At 43.1% G+C, this 20,284-nt stretch overlaps 1 protein-coding gene across 2 annotated transcripts in view; it reads right to left on the bottom strand.

Annotated features, from left to right (window-relative positions):
* Positions 1-4,751, bottom strand: part of CCDC91 (coiled-coil domain containing 91) — a 98,829-nt gene extending 94,078 nt beyond the window's left edge. Inside the window, exon 1 of one of the 2 annotated variants that reach the window (XR_014026947.1) lies at positions 4,731-4,743. The gene's annotated coding sequence lies outside the window, so the exon portion shown is untranslated. Of the gene's footprint in view, positions 1-4,730 lie in introns of both variants that reach the window. The other variant, XM_081331331.1, reaches the window with a different exon arrangement.
* Positions 4,752-20,284: the final 15,533 nt, after the last annotated feature.

Genomic DNA, 20,284 nt, shown 5'->3' with positions numbered 1-20,284 from the left:
TGATGTACGTGCCTTTCAATTCCAAAAAAAGTCTCTCGGCGGTTTACATAATACAAAAATAAAAACACAAAGTATTAAAGAGAAAATAAATATTTTTTTTTAAAAAAACAGACCCAAGCATACAGAAAAACAAGTTTTACTAAGGAAAAGTTTGCATAACGTCCCAAAGTTCTGCTTCAAGTGACTGTTGCTTGGCAGTTTTTCAGACTTGTTAATCATGGTTTGTAAACCACAAAGACCACATTTGCATATCACACTAAGCAAAAACAAACCACACATGATGTGTGAGCCCGCTGTTCAAAAAGATGCACAACTGTTTTTTCAATGAATTTTTATTTCGGTCTTTGACCCGCATAAGAATTCACGTAAAACTTAACAACCCTAAAATATTATTGGAGGAGACCCTAGAGGTCTTGTAGTCCAGCCTCCTGTTCAAGCAGGAGAATCTATACCCACTCCGGTATTAATGCTGCACAGCAGCAGTTGGCCATTTTGAAAAATCCTTTTATTATAAAAAGAAGAAGAGTAGTAAATTTCTGCACACTCCAGATTTAATAATACTTAAAAGGATTGGCAAAATTATATTTACTGTAATAGTATATAGGTCTCTCTTTTGTTTACATTTAGTACCTCTTAATCACTATTACGTATGAATTTCTTGTTTGATTTTAATAATAATAATAATACCGAATAATAATAATAATTTTATTTGTATACCGCCCTTCTCCCGAAGGACTCAGGGCGGTGAACAGGGCAAACATATAAAAGTACAAAGATACAAAAGTTAAAAAAGAATTAAACGAAATGCCCAAGCTAAAACAATAGGTAAATATATTTACAACAACAATAAAATCCCAACCCATCCCCCATCAGGCCAGGCCGGCTTGTTCGAACAAATAAGTCTTCAGATCGTGCCGGAAGGAGCGAAGGTCGGGCGCCATCCGACTCTTCTACCTTTTTATTATGTTCCGGTAGGTAGACCTCACCACAAAAATAAAAAAACAAGTTCAAAAAATGAATCCAGGACTTAATAAAGAAAAAGTGCAGAGGAGTCAGTTAAGGATTAAAAAGGTGGTGATCCTGTTGGAAAACTAAGTGTTGTAAATATGGACTGGCCAACGCTAAGCCAGGGGTAGGCAACCTCGGCTCTTTTATGACTCATGGACTTCAACTCCCAGAATTCCTGAGTCAGCCTGCACTAAGCAGCATGAAACCTATAAGCAGAGATTTGGAACCAGATCAAAAATCTAACTCTCATTTAAAATGACTGTACTGTGTCATTGAAGCTTAAACAAACGACAAACTACCAGCCCTACAAGGAACTTTACTAAAGAATTATAACAGGCTGAGAATTTTAACTGGGGTTTTATTTTCAGGGATAATTTAATCTTTTATTTGTCTTTTAACTTGTATTTTGTATTGGTATGATTTTAAAATGCCCTGTAAACCGCCCTGAGTCCTCCGGGAAAGGGCGGTATATAAATCTAATAAAATAAATAAAATAAATAAAAAATAAATTAAAATGAAAGTTCTATGTAACACACACAGAGAGAGAGAGAGAGAGAGAGAGTGACTGAGAGAGAGAGAGATTGAGAGAGAGAGAGAGAGAGAGAGAGAGAGAGAGAGAGAGAGAGAGAGAGAGAGAGAGAGAGAGAGAGAGAGAGAGAGACTGAAAAAAAATGTTTAAAAGACTCTTAACGAAACAGAAAGAACAGCATGGAGCTTAAACAATAAGGCCCAACATACAACATGGAGTAGGAGCACAATCTCGGTGGTCAGGAAAACGCAACGGGAACGAATGATGAGACTGGATGGAGAGGCATTTTAGAGCAGGGGTCTTCAAACCTGGCCCTTTTATGACTTGTGGACTTCAACTCCCAGAATTCCTCAGACAGCGTGCCTGGCGGAGGAATTCTGGGAGTTGAAGTCCACAAGTCATAAAAGGGCCACGTTTGAAGATCCCTGTATTTAGAGCAACACAGAAAGTTTGATAACAAACTATTCTAAGAGGAGCTGGAGGAAAAAGTACAGAAATGGATAGAATGGTTGAAATCTTAGAAAAGAGACATCTGTCTATCACTGTGATGGTGCCAAAACGATATAACATAAGGAGAAGAGTTTGCACCGCCCTGCACATTTTATTACCCATCACCATTTCTCCTCCACTCATCCCCGGCCATCTGTGATGGATAGTTCTTCACTGTCAATCACTGGTTTTCAGTGGTTTGGCGACTCCTTGAGAACTCAGCAATAATTAAGATCCTGAACTAGAGGATCAATTAGCTGGAAAGACGGAAAAGTGTTGAGGGAAATTAGATAACTCATCTTCTTTTCTCTTCTTCTCTGCTGTTATTTCCCCCCCCCCACACACACACACACACAAGTTCCTATGTTTTCTGCACTTAACAAATCATTGCTTATTCTGAAAGTGACGTGTGCTTGTATACTGCATGATACCACTTATTGTGTGGCATACCGTACATGGATTAGCAATATATATTAACGTGGTACCCACTAGTCAGGGGTAGGCAACCTTGGCTCTTTTATGACTCGTGGACTTCAAGAGAGTTGAGGTCCATGAGTCATAAAAGAGCCAAGGTTGCCTGTTGTTGTTGTTAGCTGCGAAGTCGTGTCCGACCCATCGCGACCCCATGGGCAACGTTCTTCCAGGCCTTCCTGTCCTCTACCACCTTCTGGAGTCCATTTAAGCTCACGCCTACCGCTTCAGGGACTCCATCCAGCCACCTCATTCTCTGTCGTCCCCTTCTATTGCCCTCGATCTTTCCCAGCATTAGGCTCTTCTCCAGTGAGTCCTTCCTTCTCATTAGGTGGCCAAAGTATTTGAGTTTTAGCTTCAGGATCTGGCCTTCTAAAGAGCAGTCAGGGTGGATCTCCTCTAGGACTGACCGGTTTGATCGCCTACCCCTGCGTTAATCAACGGCATACAACTATTGTAACAGAATGAACAACGTCAGTATAAAACTGTAACCGCTTAAAAACAACAAGCACAAAACAAAACACTGAGTAAGTTGAAACAGAAAAATAAGCACGTTTCACAACCTTGACAGCTTAAAGATGGGTGGACTTCAACTACCAGAATTCCGCAGCCGGAAAACAAGGATAGTTGGGGAATTCTGGGCCCTGAAATCCACGCGTCTTCAAGCTGCCAAGGGGGAGAAACATTGCACTACAATGTTGATGGACCATCTCCGTCCTCCAGGCCACGGTTGTCCCAAAGGTGCTTTTTTTTTTCAGGAGGCACCTGGACTTTCTTGTTTTTCTTTGAAGACATTTTGCTTCTCATCCTAGAAGCTTCCTCAGCTCTGACTGGACGGTGGGGAATGAAACCCCTTTTCAGCAGTTCCAAGAAGGCTCCATACCCATTTGCACACCTACTCAGGTGACCCTGAGGACACAGGTACACCTCCATGTGGCCTCAATGACTCACTAAAAGAAGGCAAATGACCAGCTCTCTGCAAGGAGTATAAATCCTTCCATTCCCCCCACCATCCAGTCAGAGCTGAAGAAGCTTCTGGGAGGAGAAGCGAAACGTCTTCAAAGAAAAGCTGAAAAAAGCACCTTTGGGACACTGCTCAACAATCCAACCAGCTGCATTCACAATTTTTCTACCAAGTTCCTGGCAAATGCAAAACCACCCAGAAGCACACACCACCCCTAGATATCAATAAGGCAGAAGGTGTCAATTAAGGTTTATATCAACACTAAGGAAAAGAAACAACGGATGGAAACTCATCAAGGAGAGAAGCAACTTGGAACTAAGGAGAAATTTCCTGGCAGTGAGAACAATTAACCAGTGGAACTCCTTGCCTCCAGAAGTTGTGGATGCTCCAAAACTGGAAGTTTTTAAGAAGAGACTGGACAACCATTTGTTTGAAATGGTATAGTGTTTCCTGCCTGAGCAGGGGGTTGGACTAGATGACCTCCAAGGTCCCTTCCAAGTGTGTTTTCTGTTCTATACTTTTCTATTCTATAGTCTATTTTCTATTCTATTCTATATTCTATTCTATTCAAGAGGCAGCATCTGATTAGAAACTTCACCGGGCCAACTCCTTGGGTGCCCCACGAAAGAGTCAGCCAAGCCTTTAAAAAAAAAAAAAAGCTCTTCTATGGCTCCAAAACGGGCATCCCACAGAAAGCCCCCCCTCCCCATTTCCAGCCCACAAATGCCACCCTGGCCAGAACCAGAGCCGGGCATCCCGAGAGGTCATGCCCAGCTCCACCTGAGCCAAAGCAGGGAATGAAGGGCCCATTGGCCGTGCAGTGACCGTCTAGCCGGGGCTTAAGAGAGTTAGCAGAGTTGGAAGGGACCTTAGAGGTCATCTAGTCCACCCCGCCCCACCCCAAGCAGGAGACCTTACACCATGTCTGGCAGATGGCAGCTGGGCCTCTTCTGGAAAGGCAACCCAGCCTGCCAGGGAAGCCCACGGGGGCCGGTGCCCGCTGGCGGTGGGGGGGAGGGGGAATGCCAGCCCGGCCGGGGGAAGAAGCCGGGATGCCCACCCGAGCCGCCCGGCGGGCGTCGGTGGGCACCGCTGCGGAAAGCAAGCCGGCTCGGTGCAATCAGCCCCGGAGACCTTGCAATCGCCGGCTACGCTTGCAAAGTGGGCACTGCCCACCGGCCGCCTTTGCAATGCCCGGATCGTGCCCAGGGCGACCCCGGAGACCCCGCCCGTTGCGCCCCCCCTCCCAGCTCGCCGCGGCCCCCTCACCTGCAGCCACACCTCCGCCTCTAGGGCGCCTGCGCGGCGGAGGGACCTATCAGCACACTGGGAGGGGGGGCACCGGGGGGGGGAAGCTCCGCCTGCCCGCTCTCGCCAAGCCTAGGGAGGGAGGGAGGGAGGCAGGGCACTCCCGAGGTCATCTAGTCGCGTCCGCCGAGGGAGGGAGGGAGGGAGGGATAAGCTCCGAGGTCTTCCCGGGCGTCTCTCTTGGTGGAAGGCAGAGAGGTTGAAAGGCAAGAGAGTCTGGCGCGGGTGCAAAGGGATCTCCCGAGCTCATCTGGACCGGTCTTGCCCAACCAAGTATGCACGGACTGCAAATCCCAGAATCCCCTCCCCTAGCATGCAGAGACTGCAACCTCCGGATCCCCTCACCCAGCATGCATGGGCTGCAAGTCCCAGAATTCACCAGGTGCACGTGGACTGCAAGTCCCAGAATTCACCAGGTGCACGTGGATTGCAAATCCCAGAATTCACCAGGTGCGCATGAGGTGCAAGTCCCAGGATTCACCAGATGTTCATGGACTGTAAATCCCAGAATCCCCTTCCCCTAGCATGCAGAGACTGCAACCTCCAGATCCCCTCACCCAGCATGCATGGGCTGCAAGTCCCAGAATTCACCAGGTGTACGTGGACTGCAAGTCCCAGAATTCACCAGGTGCACGTGGATTGCAAATCCCATAATTCACCAGGTGCGCATGAGGTGCAAGTCCCAGGATTCACCAGATGTGCATGGACTGTAAATCCCAGAATTCCCCCTCCCCCTTGGCAGAAGTTTGCAAAGAGTGACCACATGACCCTGGGACCCTGCGACGGTCATAAGTATGAACCAGTGGCCAAGCATCTGAATTTTGATCCAGATGATCCTGGGGATGCTGCAAAGGTCGTAACTGCGAGAAACGGTCACAAGTCACTTTGTTGTAACTTTGCTCACTAAATGAACTGTCACAAGTCAAGAACTACTTGTATCGTACTCTGTAACCAAAAACTTCCATAATGAGGGCCATCAAGGGAAGAATGAATCAAGAAATGAGAAATAAATCAACACATTCAGCTACGTTTGAACGTTCTGCGATGTGGATGGTGGAATGCAAATACAAAGTTCTTTTTCAACGCACTGAACTACGAGGGCGATAATTTGACTCCAGATGTGGCTGCCGAAATTATAAAGGCAGCTCCGCTGAAACCGAATAAGGTACAACATGTGGCAAATATTTAGCCGTGGAAAAAATACAAAGCAAAAAAGAAAGCACAGAATAATCGAAGGGGGCAGAACTGTAATGCAAAGATAGAACGCGGCCTATTGAAGAAGAATGCCCTGCTTGCAAAATAGAAAAAAATATTCCCCTAGTAAATCTTAACACTTTTTAACCTTGGTTGCTTCAGAAGGCAAACAGCTAAAGCCCGTGGAAATACAACAATCGGAGGAAAACTCAGTAATGGGGGGGGGGGGAAGGAGGTGCAAAAGTAAAAACTGCATCGACACAAATTGTTGTGAAAAAGGAAATGCGCCAAGGAAATTAAGCTGGAAAAATTCAGCTGAATTCTCCCTGGACAGAAGATGTCTATGGGGATTCTCAATCTTCCAGGTCATGATTGTCCCAAAGGTGCTTTTTCCAAAGGGCAAGTAGACTTTCTTGGTTTTCCTTTTACTTTTTCCTTGAAAACATTTCACTTCTCATCCAAGAAAGTGAAGCCGTTTTCAAGAAAAAAGGGGAAAAAATTAAGAAAGCCCAGTATTGCTTTTTGGAAAAGCAGCTTTCGGCCTGGAGACGGAAAGGATCCAAATTTTAATGGGATTTCAAACACATTTATTAAAAATGTGGGTAGATAAATACCAGGGCGTGACGGCAAGGACCGATGGGAAGATATCTCTCGCGCAAGGAACATTAAAATTTATTCCTGGATGAGCTGTAACATTTATCAAGATGGATTGGCTGCAACTGAAGAAAAAAATTTACGCAAACAAATGCTGCAATCCTACATATGTATGTATGCATGCATGCATGAATGTATGTATATCTTTATTGGATTAAGATGCATGCCATGTTTGTGTCTAATCAGTCTTAGGAAAGAACGAAGCCACACCAAGAAGGCCCACATACGGGAAAAGCTCAAATAGCACGCTGAGCAGAATAGAAAAATAGCTAAAGCTTATAGAAAGTGGAGAATTATTGGCCCAATATTCAGAACAGAAATGAAATAGAGCAATTCCCGATTTGCTTAGATCCCAGGATCTCAACCGACAACATTAAATAAATACTCAGCTGCCGTGTATTTTTATTTTTGCATTGTTAATCGCCTAAAATCAAGTGTGTGAGAGACGGCTATATAAATTCAAATACATTTTTTCCCAGGTTGCAAAACTTTGTATGTAAATTGTCTCAAGATGTTTTATTTTTAGTGCCTCAGAGGCCCACTGGATGCTGGCAAAAAAAAAAGAAGTTAGTAGTATATTCACAATATCCATTTAGAAAACATGGATTGCAAAGAGGCGGATTTTGCCATTGCTTCTGAAGATTTTCCACCTTAAGGTACCTGAAGTTCTAGGTGAGAAAATGAAGTGTATAAATTGATCCTAAAGGCATCGTAAGCCTTTGCTTTACGCAGACAAATTGGTAAATCAGGTGGAATGGTTTTTGGTCATCGTATTACTAAGAAGGCCTGAAACGAGACACAGAGGAAATTGGGGGGCGGGGGGGTCCCCAGCTAGAAACTATGACACAAGGGTGAGCTAGAGGTAGCATTGAGTGTCCAAGCGATTAACGATGCTTTTGAACTTAGAGTGCTGGGTTTCACCCACTTTGAAACAGACTTGGGAAAAAGTTAAAGAGTTAATCAAAACACTTTGAGTTTTATCACTGGAAGTGTTCAAGGAGACTGGATGGCCATCTGTCCGAAATAGTGTAGGTCTCCTGCTTGGGCAGGGGGGGTTGGACTAGATGACCTACAAGGTTCCCTCCAACTCGCTTATTCTGATTCTGAAAATCAAAAATTTAGCCTTTAACCAAGGACAATCTGCTCCTACAGGTCGCCTGTAAACAGCCTTCCAGAAATCATACAACAGCACTTGCAAGAACCACAGTGTGTGGGGTTTTTTTTGTTTTTGAACCCAGATTTTAATGGGGGTTCAACGGAATGTGACTGCTCAACTATGCAGACAATCTTATTTTTGCAGCGTCAAGCATGCCTACTTCCTGCTTCTGGCAAGGATAGCTGAAAAATGTGTGCCATGCATGCAAAGAAAATGTTCAGAAAAGCCGTCGAGATTGAGGCCACAGTAGTCCTCGACAGTTTGAAGTTGCAACAGTGCGGTGTGGGGGGGGAACTCATTTACGACTTGTCTTCAAAATTACAACAATTGTACCATCCCTGGGGAATCACAGGATCACAATTAAGACACTTGACAATCAGTTGCGAGGGTTGTAGCATTCTGTGGTCATCTAATTGTGATTTGCCACCTTCCTGGCCAGACCTCTGAGCAATGAGCACTAAGTGGGTTTGTTTTGTTTCATTGACAGTGTGTTTATTTTTATCTCTGGGGGGGGGAATCTTTCCAGAAAAAAAGTCAAGAGGCCCAGAGGCTGGGAAGCTGGCAAATCCCAATCGTGGTGCCCATTTTTTGTTTTGTTTTTTAAAGCAATAAAAATGAAATGAAATGAATAAAATAAAATAATAAAAGAAAGTCAATGGAGAAGAAGCTTGCCAATTGCAACCACGTTGATGACTTGCCTAATGACAGTGAATTACTTAAAGACCTTGGCAAAAAAGGTTGAAAAATTGGATGTGGTCACATGATGTCTCATACTTGTTTAATGATAAATATTGTGGTCCCAATCGCCTAAATCAGAGGTCCCCACCTTTTGGGCCCCAGGGACCAGTTCTGTGGAGAAAGGTTTTTCCACGGACCCAGGTGTGTTGTGTGCTGCCTGCATCCCACAGATGGAGCTTTGCTTATTTGTGCGAACCGGTTGCTGGCATGCTGCGGCCCAGTACCGGTCCACAGACTGGGGGTTGGGGACCCCTGGCCTAAATTGAGGACTAGATGACCGCTGTTTCTCAAACCTGCCAACGTTTAAGGTGTGTGGACTCCCAACTCCCAAAAATACCGGCCAAGGAATTCTGGGATCTGACGTCCACCCCCCCTTAAGGTTGCCAAGTTTGAGAAACCCTGTAGCCTGTTAATTTATAAAACACCAGCTCAGAGAGTTGGATTAATTCTCAACATCAAGCTAAAGCTAAAATGCAGAAAAATGAGGACGTTGGTTACACAGCGAAGCAAAAGAAAAAGAATTCAGGCACTGCATCACACAAAACGGAAGTCGCGGAGCAGCAGCTAGTTAAAGCCAAAATTGTACACTGTCTTCTCTGAAAATAAGAAGAGTGCTCGGAAAGACGCTGAAGGAGATATTCGAGAAACATATTGCATTCCTAAAGAACTGTTGAAGGGGAAAAAAATCTTCATCAGGGTCCAGTCCAAGCTGGGAAGAAAAAACATGGAGACTGCTTTAGAAAGAAAGTTGTAGTTTATTGAAGAGGAGAGCCAGACAGAAAGATAGCTCTGGAAAAAACTAACCACATGTAGTAGAGAATGGTGGGTATTTATACCTTCTTGAGCTTTTGTTTGGAGTTGTTCCTGTGGCATGAACTTTCACCTGAGTTTGAGTGTGCTTTTCTGGTATTCTGATGGTGGTGGGTTAATCCTATTATATCCCAAAGGTCATATCCTGCTTCTCTGGGGCTGATGACTTGGGTTTTTTGGTGTGAGGGATTGTTGATTCTAGGGATCTTTGTCTTTCTAATCCCTCCAGCTTCCTGGCTCCAATCTTTGTGACAAGATTATCACATCTGCATTTCTGCAAACTTGGTTTGTGTTTGGGGCAGAGAGACTTGTGTGTGTTTTGTGTGTGTGTGTGTGTGTGTGTGTGTGTGTGTGTGTGTGTGTGTGTGTGTGTTGGTTTCTGCCTTTAAAATCCTTTGGGGAAATATATTCTGCCTTTTTAATATTCCCAAAAATATTTCTTTCTCTGGATTCTTCCCACAGAACGAACCCCCGACGGAAACAAGTCAGCAGCTGCAGAATAGGGAACAACAGCATCCCAAAATGAAGTGAAGGATAATGCAGATGAAATTCACCCAACAAGTGAATTGCACCAGACAGGATAGGAGGAGAAATAAGCTACTTGACGGCAGATCAAACGGAATACAATAACACATCATCTCTGACTTAACAAATGTAATTAAAAGACATGTGCTTTCATGGGCTGCGGCTTCTGGCTTTGCTAGCTGGAAAAACTAACTGCTTTCGATTAGTGTTTTTTTTATTATTCAGTACGGAGGCAAATTAAAGTCAAAGATGTGAAAAGCATTGATTGACTGGTTGGTTTTGATTGATTTTGCTTGTTTAATTTATAGGTGCTACAAATCACACCTCTGGTTGATGTGGCCCATAAAATGATTTTAGCAGAATAACATAAAGTTCACACAAAAGCTTGGTTTTTAGCTCTATGCTGTTATTTGTTTTTATACTTTCCAGACAAATAGGTTTTGCCCCACTACTTTACACCAAGAAGCTTCCTCGGTCTGTCCACATGATCGGGTTACACAAAATATTTCTGAGCGTTTTCTGTCTGCTGAAATTTGTCCTTTTATTAATCTTGCTTTACTGCATTTTTAAGAAGCGGGAATGTCTGTTTTAAAGAAGCAGCATGTAAAATAAAAGCTCGTTGGCTAAAACCTGAGGGAAGCAACGGGTTTCATGCAATTCTGTAAACGCAGAGCCAGCCAACCACATTAGGTGAGGCCAATCATCACAAATTCAATTGTGACATCTGCGGGCACTTCTTAAGCTGCAGCCAAACGCTGGTATGTATGAATGTATGTAAAATTCACATTCCTAGCACAGTCCAATTCCTCAGGGACATTGGGCAGCATACAGAATTAAAAACAATGATAGAAAACCAAATGCTAGACAGAAAAGGGGGGGGGGAAGGACGGTTACCCCGGTGGAGCAAATATCCACAAAAATCTCATAAAACTTCTCGCAAGAGGAACCCACATCCTTTTTAGCCAGGAGCTTGGGGAAAAAAAATCAAAACAGAGCTGGAGCCATTCAAATCTTGGTGGGCGGATGCTGTTCAATAGAGTAGGTGTTTAAAGGATGGGACCTGGAGTATGGCTGACTCTATCTGATCTTAAAGGATAAGCAAAAACAACGGGATTTAGGGTTAGAGTTAGGCTTAAGGCTAGGGTTTTGATGACCACCAGCTCTAACATCCAAATAATAAAGTCCCAGGCCATGCAGGAATTCATAGGTAGTCACCAGAATCTTTTTCATTCAGAAATTTTCTGGTAGCCAGTACAGGTCACACAGTTTACACATGTATAACATATATACTGTATATACCATGTCCCTAACACCATCAAGTTCTGGCCCAAATGAAATTTCTGAGAAGTCTTAACAGAGGGATAGAATCGAGATCACGTGAAGTGTTAATACCACTTTACAATGCTTTGGTAAGGCCACACCTGGAATCCTGCATCTACTTTTGGTCACTACGATGTAAAAAAAAATATCTTGAGACTCTAGAAAGAGAGCAGAGAAGAGCAACAAAGATGATCAGGGGTCTGGAGGTTAAAACATGTGAAGAACGGTTGCTGGAATTGGGCATGTCTAGTTTAAGGAAGAGAAGGACTATGGGGGCATGATAGCAGTCTTCCAGTATCTCAGGGGCTGCCCCAAAGAAGAGGGAGTCAGGCTGTTCTCCAAAGCGCCTGAAGGCAGGACAAGAAGCAACGGATGGAAACTCAACAAGGAGAGAAGCAACCTGGAACTAAGGAGAAACTTCCTGACAGAACAATTAACCAGTGGAACAACCTGCCTCCAGAAGTTGTGAATTCTCCAAAAGCAGTTCCTCTCCACCAGCAGTGGCCAACACACCCCAGAGTTGACCCAAGTCCCAGTCTGAAAACCTAAAAGCCGCAGACACGCCTCCATCTTTCCTTAGGATCTCTCCAGCTCCAAAGCACACCATGGTCCCTCGCAACAGCTCTGCAAACCTGCCCTCCACAAATTGCACCAATTTTCTCAGTTGTGTGAGCCAAAAATTGCAACAGACACCCCCCCACACACACACACGCAATTCCCCTGCACTTTCTTCCCCCCGCCTTTGTTTGGGGGGGGCAGTCCATTACACTCCCATCCCTTTTATGAAAATTCGAGACTATAGTGGTTAACAGCACCGTATCATGCTATCCAACGGATTTGTGTATCAGAGAAGCCTGGTTTAATTGCAGTTCCTCCGTCAGTCTCCGTGGGTGATCCGAGGCCAATTATTTTATCGTAGGTTTGATGTGAAAATAAAATCCGTTGGATGCCAGGAACTGGATGAACACATGGTAACGTGCCAAAATGTGGCTGGGTTTGGGTTTGGCTTATCCTATTTTGCAAACCCAGTCCCTGCAGTGTGTTAACTATGGTTTATGGCTTAGTTATCATGGGAGTCCAGCCAACTGTGGTTTATTCAGCATTAAACCACAGTTACTTGGCTTAGCACAATCAATGATAGCTGTCCAGGCTAGATATTTTTGCATGTGACTTTCAGAGTGGAGCCAGCCAACACTTCTGGATGGAAAGTGGTTCGGTTTATGATGTGCCACAAGGATTTTTATAGTGGTTACTCCATTTTAAAGGGAGCGTCACCCTAAGTCTCACTTCGCCTGAGCTCCGTGGAAGGAAAGCAAAATGGAAGGATACAGAATAAACACTCCACCCCCATCCCAATGGGGAGTCAAGAAAGACTTTAATTGTTTTTGGATTCTGCCTTTCTTGCATTTTGGTCTCAATTCAATCCTTGTCTTCTGAAGTGGGTTTTCTAGAGAAGGGACAAGATCTCAAGGGCTTCCCTGTTTTCCATCAATCCATGATAAATGTCTGCAACTCATTAATTCCTGGGGAAATCGGGATTAATGTCACCCAGCCAGCTTTTCTGAGATCTCTCTGGAATGCCGGTGGCTGCCGAAGCAGGATTTCACATCCCCCTGGAGCAGGGCTCTTCAAACTTGGCCCTTTTTTGACTTGTGGACTTCAACTCCCAGAATTTCTCAGCCAGGAATGCTGGCTGAGGAATTCTGGGAGTTGAAGTCCACAAGTCATAAAAGGGCCAAATTTGAAGGCGCCTTCCCTGGAGGGTCTTGCAAACATTCAGGGAAAGTTCTTATTTCCTGCTGTGAAAACAGGGCACCGACATGGTGGCAAAAAAAATAAAATAATAAGAGTTGGTAAGATAGACAGATAGTTAACTTTTATGGTCATTTTTTTACTGTGGGCACAACGGCATACATTAAAAATGAAATTTAGTTGCTTGCTCTCAAAGTGTACACATACATAACATACAAAGCTACTATATACAGCATATGTATAGACCTACCCCCTTACATATGAGTAACATAAATATTAATGATGACATGTTGGGGGTTTTTAAGCCCCATAAAACTGTCCTGGCAATCAGTGTTAATGCCAATATAGAGGTGAATGTGCCTGGATCACCTGCCCCAGTCATGGTTACTTTTCCTGGTGTTTTATTACTGCAGACTTCACTTTGGTCTAGTGACGAAGGCACCAGGCTATAAACCATGCGTTTTAACACCACCTTAGCCACGAAAGCTACCTTGGTGACTTTGGGCCAACCCCTAGGAGTTGGTGAATCCTAGTGCATACATTTTAAAAGAATGACAGACTTGGTAGTGACCTTGGAGGTCATCTAGTCCAACCCCCTGCTCAGGCAGGAAACCCTATACCATTTCAGACAAATGGCTGTCCAGTCCCTTCTTAAAAACGTCCAGTGCTGGAGCACCTACAACTTCTGGAGGCAGGTTGTTCCACTGATTAATTGTCCTCACTGTCCGGAAATTTCTCCTTAGTTCCAGGTTGCTTCCCTCCTTGGTTAGTTTCCATCCGTTGCTTCTCGTCCTGCCTTCAGCTGCTTTGGAGAGAATATTTTTCACTGAGAATACTGCAGTTACTAAGAAAACTCATTTTGGCGGAATTTTAAATTGCATAAGGCGAGCCCTTTTAATGTAGCTGAATTTGTAAAGAATCTGGCATCTGTTTTGCTCTGAGATAAAGCACCCTCAGGAAGAAGAGACAGAGAAACCCAAACTTGCAGGAGTGAAATATTCGTTATCGTGTAAGGCAGGCTACATTCAGACAGATAGCATCAAGGGAGTTTCCATTTCATTATTAATTTTTAAAGGTACTGAATTCCCATCAACTCCAGGCAAACTCCAGGCAAAGTTTCTCCTCCAGTGATTATGTGAATATGAATCGGCAGAAATTATGCATGGATGCTTCATTTTCTTACAGGAAATACACCACAAGTGTAATCACCTCCCAGCTAATGGACTTTTTGAAGAATGCACTGCAATCAAGAGAACTCCTGGGCTATGTAAGACAGACCTCATTCTTACTTCATTCTTCATGGGATTTTGAAATCTATAACGTTGATATCAAATAGCTGTGTCAAGCAGGAAAGATCCTGTGGACATCCAGTTAAGCTGATTTTTTTTGCTAATCGTGCCTATGCACAGGAAGATTCTCAACTGCTAGCATCTGCTAGGAGTTGGATAAAGGTCAGTGGAGGTCGGACTTTGTTTGTGACCATATAGGGATTCTAGGCTGATTCCTCTTTTAGCTCCGCCCCCAGGTTTTGTCACTCCAAGACTGTGCAATACTCAGGAATTCTCCAGTGGGTAATCTCTCTTCAAAGGTGTTTGGGAAACAGGATAGTGAATAAGAGACCTTTCTTACAAAGACTCAGATGAAATAAATGATTAATATTTAAATTAAAACATTTCACCTTCACAACTCAATATAAGTTCTCTTTCTTCCCTGCCTATCAATCAGGCTAGATCTCTTTCTTCCCGGTATTCTGAAAAATTACCTACATTAGGTATCAACCCTAATATGCCTGAGCAGGGGACTGGACTAGAAGACCTCCAAGGTCCCTTCCAGCTCTATTCTATTCTATTCTATTCTATTCTATTCTATTCTATTCTATTCTATTCTATTTCATCCATATTTTCTATTCTATTCTATTCTATTCTATTCTATTCTATTCTATTCTATTCTATTCTATTCTATTCTATTCTATTCTATTCTATTCTATTCTATTCTTTCACCTAGATCCTTGAACCTTTTGCCATTGCAGGAGGTATATGGAGTCTGTCCTAAAAAAATTAACATGTGGATGGAGTTATGTTCAGTTTTCAAAGCCCTAAACTATGTCTTCAGTCAGCAAAGAAGTTGAAGATATCACGAGCCTGTAAGATGCCCAAATCTTTAACTCGTGAAAAGGCTTCATAGCTCTATCAGTCCATAGGAAAATAAATAAATAACTCTATAGCCGAATGTTATCCTTGTTTGTACTTCATGATACCTGGGCAGACACGGTTTTCAAAGACCAAGATACGCATCTTTCCAGTAAATAAGGCTGCGGTGACACAAAAATGGTTTGCAGGCCTCTGAATTATATCTATAAAGAAAGCTCTTACCAAAACAAGGCCAAACTATTCCCAGGCCGGACACCCACATACAGACAAACACACCCATATGTACACACACACACACACACACACACACAATCTTCTAGGCCTCTTGATCAAACTGGCAAGGAAGAGAAGTGAAGAAACATTACAGTCTGTATATAATTATAATAGCTATTGGCAGCACCTACCAATGTTTGGCTGATCTTGAAAAGGCTAAGCTGAATCATGCCTCATTAGTACTTGGATGGGTGACTAGAGGAGATCCTAAGGCTGTAGCCTGGGAAGTTGGAAAGAACACACCAGATACACACAGAGAGAGAGAGACAGACAGACAGACAGACCAGAAGAATGGCAATGCAATTTCAAATTCTTGCCAAGTGAACAATGTTGATATGTCCATGTAGTCATCAAGAGCTGAGTTCAGCTCAAAGGAGCCTTTGCCTTTTTACACAATTATTTAGCCGGTTACACTAGCTATAAAATGCACAACTTCAAACTGTAAAGTATTAAAGAGTGCTTGGAAGGATTCAGTCTGTCATAGCATACAATTGCTCCTTATTTCATAAAAGACTTCTGAAGGTATAATCAATCCTGGATGATAAATTGCGGTACGTCCAAGGCAGAGACATCTGTCATAGGAGGGGGGGAGGGAGGGAGGAAGGAAGGAAGGATTTCTCATGTTCTCTGCCAGTTTCCTACAAGCAAAATCAGTAAAACAGGTGGCATGATTCGCTGCTTTTTTCCTGGAGAAAACACTAAGAACGGTGGGTTCAAGGTCTACATTTATCTTAAAATAATTAAAAGAAGATTTTGAACTTGTCAGAAGGACTACTGGGCATCAAAATATCACAAAGGCTTCAGTAAGCAAGCACAAAGTAACCAAGGCTGGTCTCTCAAATCTAAACTTCATTACATGTTCCGAGTCAGGGTGGATTACAGTCAATGAAAATAACAGAGTTGAAAGGGACCTTAGAGGTCTTCTAGTCCAACCCCCTGCATAAGCAGGAGACCCTATAGCATTCCAGATGAGTGGCTATCCAGTCTCTTATTAAAAGCCTCCAGTGATGGAGCACCCACAACCTCTGGAGGCAGGTTGTTCCACTGGTTAGTTATCCTCACTGTTAGGAAATTTCTGCTTAACTCCAGGTTGCTTCTCTCCTTGATGAGTTTCCATCCATATTTTTTTTTGGTCTTGCCTTCTGGTGCTTTGGGAAATAGGTTTACCCCCACCCCCTCTTCTTTGTGGTAGCCCCACAAATATCGGAATACTTCTATCAGGTCACCCCTAGTCCTTTTTCCCCCCACTAGAATAGATAAGCCCAGTTCCTGCAACTGTTCTTCATATGTTTTACTCTCCAGCCCCCTAATTATCTTTGTTCCTCTTTTCTGCACTCTTCCCAGTGCACGAACCCAGCGTATGGTGATGTAGGGTGTATAATGTCTGGAAAGGGGGCAAACGCCATGCTAGAAATCATTTGGAAAAGCTTGAAATGAAAACCTGAATATAAAAATAGAAAACTGCTTATTTTTCTTTTTTTCCTTTTTGAATAGCTCCAAAGCAAAATGTGTGGTCCTCTCTCCTGAACTATTCAAATCATGAAAGAGGTCGTTGTTATTAAATTTCAGACTTCTGAAGACGATGCGATATGAAAATGTATCCCCAAAACAATATGGAGCAAGGCTGCATTCCTTCCCATTAGGCAAAGACCGCTATTAATGATCTGCAGCCTGGCATTTGCATACAAACATAACAGGGCTGAAATAGGCAGGGAAATATTTTGGATGGGGGGGGGGCAAAAGACTCTGATTTTTTTAAAAAAATAAAATAAAAAATAAAACTAAACAAGCAAGTTGCCAAGGATATGTGCCATTGCACACTTTCCCTTACTAAGTCAGAAAGGTATTTTATGTTGAGAAGCAGAGTTTTTAAAAAAGTGCTTTTTTGCTCATCATTTTTAGGGCTGAGGTGATCTCACAGGCAGCTTTTAATTAGAAGAGAGTCTGTTCCTGTTACCCTTACCCTGAGCTGGTCTTCACAGTATTATTTATTGCTGCAAAATATTTATTACATGGGTCTTTTCCGCATTCTGAAAGGCTGATTGAAATGAAATACTAGAAGGCATAAACAGGGTTGCTACTCAGCCGCTGAGCCTATTTCCGAAGCATACCTACCATTTCTTGCTGGATGACTAATTGGCAATTTTAGACTTGCACCTTCTTGTTTCATTAACTCATTCTTTCCAGATCCTGCTCAATTAAAATTTTGCTTTTGTCACGTAGGCTGTTCCTCTCGACTTCATACTTCAGCTGGCCTTTGAAGTAGAATCAAAAAGGTTTTGGAAACCACTTTTGGCTTGTCCTGAGATGGCCGTGTGGAGTACGCCATTTCAGACAAATGGCTGTCCAGTCTCTTCTTAAAAACTCCCAGTGTTGGAGCATTCACAGCTTCTGGAGGCAGGTTGTTCCACTGATTAATTGTCCTCACTGTCAGGAAGTTTCTCCTTAATTCCAAGTTACTTCTCTCCTTGTTGAGTTTCCATCCGTTGCTTCTTGTCCTGCCTTCAGGTGCTTTAGAGAATAGCTTGACTCCCTCTTCTTTGGGGCAGCCCCTGAGATATTGGAACACGGCTATCATGTCACCCCTGGCCCTTCTCTTCATTAAACTAGACATACCCAATTCCTGCAGCTGTCCTTTGTATGTTTTAGGAAGGAAGCACGAAGGGTGTCTCAGAGATCATTTAGACTCAACTTTCCCCCAGTCACAGGACCATGTCATGTCAATGCTTCCTGTCCAACATGGTATTTAAATACCTCAAAGGGAAGGGTGATAACTTTAGAAACAAAGCTGAGCTTAGTAATAACACTATTGTCAGCCTTTCAGATGTGTGTAAAAAGAATCATTTTATCCCTACAGCTTGAGATGCTGGACAGAAATGTCGTATCCTTCCTGCCATTTTTCAACTCTTTTAACAACTCTTAAGAGCTTTTGTCAAACTCCTTACGCAAGTCCTAATAAATTATGTCAGCTGGCTTCCTTATTGCTAACATTCCAACATTACATTCAATCTAACTCAGAGAAATCCCAGGAAGACTAATAAACTGTGTGTGATTTATGTGTTTTTTAGTGCTTGGTGATAGTGAAGCTGATTCTGGGCCTGGCGTTTAGCCAGTCAATGAAATGAATTGTGTTTTAAGACTAGATTCTTTAGACCTCAGAGTGATTTCTGGCCTGGAATACCTTTGATGCAAATGAAAATCCTGTATAGTCTGTCGGATCTGTCTGGAAAGTTTGTTTGTTGACATAGTCAAATTGAACCAACCAAAAGGCAAAAGACTCTGACAACTACAGGACACAATCAAGGAGAGAAGCAACCTAGAACTAAGGAGAAACTTCCTGACAGAACAATTAACCAGTGTGGAACCACCTGCCTCCAGAAATTGTGAATGCTCCAGCACTGGAGGTTTCTAAGAGAATGGACAGCCATTTGTCTAAAATGGTATAGGGTTTCCTGCCCAAACAGGGGGTTGGACTAGAAGACCTCCAAGGTCCCTTCCAATTTTTTGTTGTTTTTGTTGTTGTTGTTGTTAGGCCAGGTGTAAAGCAGGACTTTCTTATTCTTTTTTTCCATGTAAACATAAGCTTCTGTGTTGCCACCATAACAGCTAGCATTTTTTTCATTCTCTAAGCTACTGTTTGCTAGATAGCAAAGTATGTGTTGCTAGTAGAACAGAAGAGGATAGAGTAACAGAGCTGGAAGGGACCTTGGAGGTCATCTAGTCCATAAGGAGGAGACCCTATGCCATTGCAGACAAGTGCCTGTCCAGTCTCTTCTTAAAAACCTCCAGTGATGGAGCACCCACAACTTCTGGAGTCAAGCCGTTCCACTGATTAATTGTTCTTATTGTCAGGAAATTCCTCCTTAGTTCCAGGTTGCTTCTCTCCTTGATGAGTTTCCATCTGTTGCTTCTTGTCCTGCCTTTGGGCGCTTTGGAGAATAGCTTGACTCCCTCTTCTTTGGGGCAGCCCCTGAGATACTGGAAGGCTGCTATCATGTCTCCCCTAGTCCTTCTAGACTAGACTAGACAAACCCAATTCCTGCAACTGTTCTTTGTTGCTTTTTTCTTTGAACAAAATAACAATCCATTCCAGTTGTCTCCATGTGCTGTTCCAGATCTTTTGCTACCCATTGGTTGGCCTAGACGACCTTCAAGGCCCCTTCCAACTCTACATCATCATCATCATCATCATCATCATCATTACTACTACTACTACTACTATTATTATTATTATTATTATTATTATTATTATTATTATTATTATTATTATTATTATTATTATTATTATTTCCAACACATTGTCTTCCTCCTGTTTTTTTTCTTCACCACAATAACCCCTGTGACATGGATTTGGCTGAGCGTGACTGGCCCAAAGTCAGTCTGAGGGACTTTTTATCTGAGAGGCCTTTAGAACTCACCGTCTCTTGGTGATAGATCCAAAGAGACCCAGCTGGCTTTCCTGGCTAAGGTGGGATTTGAACTCACGGTCTCCTGCTTGCTAACCGGGTGCCTTAGCCACTAGGACAACCTGATTCTGTTCGTTGCATAGAAATCTACTCCAAAGGTTGTTGTTCTTTTTTAAGAAAAAGCCATCCATTTCCTGAAGTTTTGTCTCTCTTTTTTTCTTCCTCATGACCTTTTCATGAGTTGCCTGGGAGATTCAGCACCTGAAACCACATCCTTTTGGCCATCACAAGCCCTAATAATAATAATAAAGCTGGAAGGGACCTTGGAGGTCATCTAGTCCAACCCCCTGCTCAGGCAGGAAACCCTCTCTCTTCTTAAAAACTTCCAGTGTTGGAGGATTCACCACTTCTGGAGGCAGGTTGTTCCACTGGTTAATTATTCTCAATGTCAGGAAATTCCTCCTTAGTTCCAGGTTGCTTCTCTCCTTGGTGAGTTTCCACCTGTTGCTTCTCGTCCTGCCTTCAGGGGCTTTGGAG

The sequence above is a fragment of the Vipera berus genome (assembly GCF_964194415.1).
Source record: "Vipera berus genome assembly, chromosome: 6".
Taxonomy (NCBI): domain Eukaryota; kingdom Metazoa; phylum Chordata; class Lepidosauria; order Squamata; family Viperidae; genus Vipera; species Vipera berus.
Note: the sequence above shows the minus strand (reverse complement) of the source record. Positions and strands in the feature narration are given on the sequence as shown.